This window comes from Lithobates pipiens, unplaced genomic scaffold (assembly GCF_037356315.1).
Source record: "Lithobates pipiens isolate NorthernLeopardFrog02 unplaced genomic scaffold, aLitPip1_a1.2 Scaffold_22, whole genome shotgun sequence".
NCBI classification, from domain to species: Eukaryota; Metazoa; Chordata; class Amphibia; order Anura; family Ranidae; genus Lithobates; species Lithobates pipiens.
This window is the reverse complement of record NW_027507784.1, coordinates 6,928,169-6,934,817: the sequence shown is the minus strand read 5'-3', so window position 1 is coordinate 6,934,817 and position 6,649 is coordinate 6,928,169. Positions and strand designations below refer to the sequence as shown.

General features: G+C 49.0%; 1 protein-coding gene across 1 annotated transcript in view; it reads left to right on the top strand.

Annotated features, from left to right (window-relative positions):
- Positions 1-1,123: 1,123 nt before the first annotated feature.
- LOC144000350 (uncharacterized) overlaps positions 1,124-6,649 on the top strand; it is a 49,639-nt gene continuing 44,113 nt past the window's right edge. Inside the window, exon 1 of the mRNA XM_077494140.1 lies at positions 1,124-1,248. The gene's annotated coding sequence lies outside the window, so the exon portion shown is untranslated. The remainder of the gene's footprint in view (positions 1,249-6,649) is intronic.

The window sequence follows — 6,649 nt, the reverse complement described above, 5'->3', positions numbered from 1 at the left end:
ATAAAAATAAATTCAAATTTTGAAGTTACAAATACCAGTACCAATACAATAATTAGGGATACAGTGTCCACACTTAGTCAATTAATTCAAATCGAGAAATTCTTGGCTGTTCTGATGGAGTCCCAACATGTTTCGCCTAAACAAAGGCTTCTTCAGGGGAGCCAGTAATTGACAACTTACTATGTTTAATAAAGCTCTTTTCTAATTTTATACTATATAGTATTTTTGTCCTTGTACTCCCCCTTTGAGGGGGGGCATCCCCTTTCTAAATTGATTCTATAGCACCGCAATAGTCCCGCCCTTGTTCTCTTCTTTCTTCATCCGACTAACTTGGGATGAGGTGCGTTGATAAATTTTTGCCCGACCTGGTTTCTTTTCTCTCTCTGTTTGCACGTTTTTATTATTATTATTTATTATTGATTTGTTCTGTTTGTTTAGATGCGGCATTTGTTATTTCAAATAATTCCTAACTTCGGATACATTTTTTCTGTTCACTAACCTATCATTTTTTTTTTTTTTTTTCATCAATAATTTTTATTATTTTGTAGTAATTCAGAAGCAAACAATGTATACATTGTACGTCAAAAGTACAAAGTGGTTAGTAGACCAATAACTATAATAGTTAGTTATTATTAGTTAGTTAGTTTGTTATTTTTTAGAATTTTCAGATTTTTTTTTTCTTCTTTTTGAATTTTCTAATTTAGGAATTTATCAAATTTTTACGAATTTTTTCAAATTGTGATGATAACGAATGACCCGAAAAAACGAATGAAATGAAAACGGACACATTTTTCAGCAGTGCACATGTCTATGATAGATTGTACACTGCACTCTGCTGAAGATTGATTCTTTTATGGGCTTTGCTGACGCACATGCTGTACGCGTTGCGTGGGTGGCAAGGGGTTAAATAATATCAAGCGGTGTTGCTAAGTCTACAAACCACGTTGAGCAATATTTCAATATTTATAGAAATCGATCCGATGAAAGCTGTAATAATATCCAGCGTGTGACCCCCGGGGAGCTCTTGGGTTGTGTCGCAATACGTCGATGACTAAAGTTCTTTATGACAGAGGAGGGAAATGAGTGCCATAAAGTAGATAAGCTTCAGTTCCCATATCCAACGTCCCGTACGTCTCCACACCTAGAGAGGAGGGATATCTTCTCTTCCCATGCTGTGTATTGGGAGGAGAAGATCAAAGATCACTTCTGTTGACTCTCTCCAAGACACACGGAGGACAGGAGGACGAGGTAACATTCTGTATGGGGGTACAGAGGAGGGTTCTTTGGGGTTGCCATTGCACAGATGCCAAGAATTTGCACTCTGGGCTAAAGTATAACTAAAGGGAAAACTTAATTTTTAGATTTGGATGAAGTGGTGAGGGATTAGAATCATTTTTTATTGCTGTCTGTCCCTCCGTTAGGGAGATTCCGCCTCTCTGTTTGTCCTGTTTACAATTATTATTAAAAGCAGTGGCGGCTGGTGCTCAAATTTTTTTTTGGGGGGGGCGCAAACAAACTAAAAAATACTGTAAAAATAAAAACATCAATTGCCGCCACTGTGCCATCAAACGCAGTCACTGTGCCCATCAATTGCCACTGCCGCGCCATCAAACGCAGCCACTGTGCCCATCAAACGCAGTCACTGTGCCCATCAATTGCCGCCACGCGCCATAAAACGCAGTCATCGTGCCCATCAATTGCCACCACTGTGTCATCAAGCACCGCCACCGTGCCATCAAACGCAGCCACTGCGCCTCTCTCTTTGTCCTGTTTACAATTATTATTGAAAGCAGTGGCGGCTGGTGCTGAAATTTTTTTGGGGGGGGGCGCAAACAAACTGAAAATTTCTGTAAAAATAAAAACATCAATTGCCACCACTGTGCCCATCAATTGCCACCACTGTGCCATCAATTGCCGCCACTATGCCATCAAACGCAGCCACTGTGCCATCAATTGCCACCAGCATGCTTTCAAATGCAGCCACTGTGCCATCAATTGCTGCCACCGTGCCATCAAATGCAGGCACTGAGCCATCAATTGCCACCACTGTGCCATCAAACGCAGCCACTGTGCCCATCAATTGCCGCCACTGTGCCATCAAACGCGCCATCAAATGCAGTCACACGCGCCATCAAATGCAGCCACAGTGCCCATCAAGTGCCACCACTGCGCCATCAAACGCAGCCACTGTGCCCATCAATTGCCGTCACCGCGCCATCAAACGCAGCCACTGTGCCCATCAAGTGCCGCCACCGCGCCATCAAACGCAACCACTGTGCCATCAATTGCTGCCACCGTGCCATCAAATGCAGGCACTGAGCCATCAATTGCCACCACTGTGCCATCAAACGCAGCCACTGTGCCCATCAATTGCCGCCACTGTGCCATCAAACGCGCCATCAAATGCAGTCACACGCGCCATCAAATGCAGCCACAGTGCCCATCAAGTGCCACCACTGCGCCATCAAACGCAGCCACTGTGCCCATCAATTGCCGTCACCGCGCCATCAAACGCAGCCACTGTGCCCATCAAGTGCCGCCACCGCGCCATCAAACGCAACCACTGTGCCCATCAATTTCCGCCACCAAGCCATCAAACACAGCCACTGTGCCCATCAATTGCCACCACTGTGCCATCAAACACTGCCACTGTGCCATCAAACACAGCCACTGTGCCCATCAATTGCTGCCACTGTGCCAAACGCAGCCACTGTGCCCATCAATTGTCACCACTGTGCCATCAAACACCACCACTGTGCCATCAAACGCAGCCACTGTGCCCATAAAATACAGCCACTATGCCCATTAAATGCAGCCACTGTGCCATCAAAATCAGCCACTGTGTCCATCATATGCAGCCACAATGCCCATCAAATGCAGCCACTGCGCCATATCAAATGCTCCTTCTGTGCCCATCAAATGCTCCCACTGTGCACATCAAATGCTGCCAGTATGCCCCCCCGCCCACCCGCCCTCTGCCCGGCACTTACCCTGTCTCTCGATGGGGCAGCGGGTGAAGGTGGCGATCGGTCTCCTCGATGTCTTCTCCCGTTTTCTCTTCCCGTCCTCTGCTATGATTGGGCACCTGATAGGCGTCCAATCACAGAGCCTGTCATTTCAGCCAATCAGGTGACAGGTAACAGACTTGAGCAACCGATTGGCGGAGAGGCGGTTCAGTGTTAGGAAAGCAGATATTAATTCTCTTTCCTAACACAGCTGAGTGACCTGCGAGCAACAAGCATGGCGCCCGCTGTATATCTTTTTTGATGCCTATTATGCCGCGTTTTCTCATGGTTTTCCCATCGGAATTCTGATGGAATTCCACTCAAATTGTCTTGCCTACACACGGTCACACCAAATTCCGACCGCCAAGAACGCGGTGACCTACAACACGTACGACGGGACTAGAAAAATGAAGTTCAATAACCAGTAGCCAATAGCTGGCGTCTCAGAGTTGAATCTGAGCATGCGTGAGTTTTTGCATGTCGGAATTGCATACACACACGATCGTAATTTTTTTCCATCGGGAAAATTGAGACCATGCTATCAATTTTTTTCCTGCCCCAAATTCTGAAAGCTAAATTCCGATGGAGCGTACACGCGGTCGCATTTTCCAATGAGAAGCTCTCATCGGTCTTTTGCTGGCCAAAATGCTGATCGCGTGTACGTGGCATTAGAGCCTATGCCTCTAATCTGGTGCTTCAAAAAAAGAAATACCCCAGCCGCTGCAATTTAGGCGCCTGCAATGCATGCATCTATCTGTTGGTGATAGAGGGGGGGGGGTGGCAGGAGAGGGGGGGGGCACGGCTTTATGGACGCACCGCCACTGATTGAAAGTGAAGATAAAAGAAAATCCCAAATGTTGGGCTGTCCCCAGGAAAGTAAAAGAGGAGGAATCTTCCAATGGGGACACTAGTTCTGGTGACCCCCCAAGGAATTCCCTTAATTTGCCGGGATTTCCACACACTTGGAAGTTGGAAGTTTTCTTTTTTGCGTAAAATGAAATAATAAATAATCGCCTCGCCAAAAACATCGCCAAAAACATCGCCGCAAGTTTTTTACAATAAAGGTAAAGGAGACGGAAAGGTGCAGAGGGATCTAATCAATACATGACAAGACGTTTGTTTGCAATAGCCGGTCAGAGGTCTCTCTGCAATAATATGGGTTGTTTAACCACTTGTTTACCGGACACTTAAACCCCCCTCCTGCCCAGACCAATTTTCAGCTTTCAGCGCTGATGCACTTTGAATGACAATTACGCGGTCATACAACACTGTACCCAAATGACATTTTTATCATTTTTTTCCCACAAATAGAGCTTTCTTTTGGTGGTATTTAATTACAGCTCTGAGTTTTATTTTTTGCTAAACAAACAAAAAAAGATGCAAAATAAAATAAAATAAAATAAATCATGTTTACCGTATATACTCGAGTATAAGCCGAGATTTTCAGCCCCTTTTTTTAGGCTGAAAGTTCCCCCCCTCGGCTTATACTCGAGTCACCGCCGTCTGCCTACCTGATCAGCGTGTCGTGCAGACAGACGGCGGCCATTCCACTATTCAAAAGCCGCGCCTCCCTGTCTGTGATAGGCGGAACACTCAATTTCCCAGCAGTCAGTGGTCCGCCTATCACGGACATCCGCTCATCCTCATACTACGGACGAGGATGAGAGGATGTCCGTGATAGGCGGAACACTGACTGCTGGGAAATTGAGTGTTCTGCCTATCACAGACAGAGAGGCGCGGCTTTTGAACAGTGGAATGGCCGCCGTCTGTTTTTTATACATGCAGATCGGTGCAAAATGGCACACAGAGGCTGCAGAAGGACAAAGAGGCTGCAGATTGGCACAGGTAGGCTGCGATGGACACAGGGAGGGACACAGGGATGGACACAGGGATGGGCACAGGGATGGGCACAGGGATGGACACAGGGATGGACACAGGGAGGGACACAGGGAGGGACACAGGGATGGGCACAGGGATGGACACAGGGAGGGACACAGGGATGGGCACAGGGATGGACACAGGGATGGACACAGGGATGGACACAGGGAGGGACACAGGGATGGACACAGGGAGGGACACAGGGATGGACACAGGGATGGACACAGGGATGGACACAGGGAGGGACACAGGGATGGACACAGGGAGGGGCACAGGTAAGGAAAAAGGGATGGACACAGGGAAGGACACAGGGATGGACACAGGGAGGGACACAGGGAGGGACACAGGGATGGGCACAGGGATGGACACAGGGATGGACACAGGGAGGGACACAGGGATGGACACAGGGATGGACACAGGGAGGGACACAGGGATGGACACAGGGAGGGACACAGGTAAGGAAAAAGGGAGGGACACAGGGAAGGACACAGGGATGGACACAGGGATGGACACAGGGAGGGACACAGGGATGGGCACAGGGATGGACACAGGGATGGACACAGGGAGGGACACAGGGATGGACACAGGGATGGACACAGGGAGGGACACAGGGATGGACACAGGGAGGGACACAGGTAAGGAAAAAGGGAGGGACACAGGGAAGGACACAGGGATGGACACAGGGAGGGACACAGGGAGGGACACAGGGATGGACACAGGGAGGGACACAGGGATGGACACAGGGATGGACACAGGGAGGGACAAAGGGAGGGACACAGGGATGGGCACAGGGATGGACACAGGGATGGACACAGGGAGGGACACAGGGAGGGACACAGGGATGGGCACAGGGATGGACACAGGGATGGACACAGGGAGGGACACAGGGATGGACACAGGGATGGACACAGGGAGGGACACAGGGATGGACACAGGGAGGGACACAGGTAAGGAAAAAGGGAGGGACACAGGGAAGGACACAGGGATGGACACAGGGAGGGACACAGGGAGGGACACAGGGATGGACACAGGGAGGGACACAGGGATGGACACAGGGATGGACACAGGGATGGACACAGGGAGGGGCACAGGTAAGGAAAAAGGGATGGACACAGGGATGGACACAGGGATGGACACAGGGATGGACACAGGGAGGTATGCAGCTGCAGATGGGCATTGTTGACCCTCTTTTCCACTCGTTTAAGCTGTAACAGTAGCTGCTGCATGTCTCACCCTCGGCTTATACACGAGTCAATAAGTTTTCCCAGTTTTTTTGTGGTAAATTAGGGGCCTCGGCTTATATTCGGATCGACCTATACTCGAGTATATACGGTAATAGTTTGTTATAAAATTTTGCAAACAGGTAATTTTTCTCCTTCATTGAAATGCGCTGATGAGGCGGCACTGATAAGCGGCGCTGGTGGGCACTGATAAGCGGCGCTGGTGGGCACTGATAGGCACAGTTAAGGCGGCACTAATAGGCACAGATAAGGTGCCACCGATAGGCACAAATAAGGCAGTACTGATGGGCACAGATAAGGCGGCACTGATGGGCCAAGATGGGCACAGATAAGGTGGCACTGATGGGTGGCACGGATGGGCACTGATAGGTACCACTGATAGATGGGACTGATGGGCACTGATAGGTGGCACTGATAGGTGGCTCTGATAGGTGGCACTGATGGGCACTGATGGGCGTCACTGATGGGCACTGGTACATGGCACTGATGGGCACGGATATGTGGCACTGAGGTGCAGCACTGTGT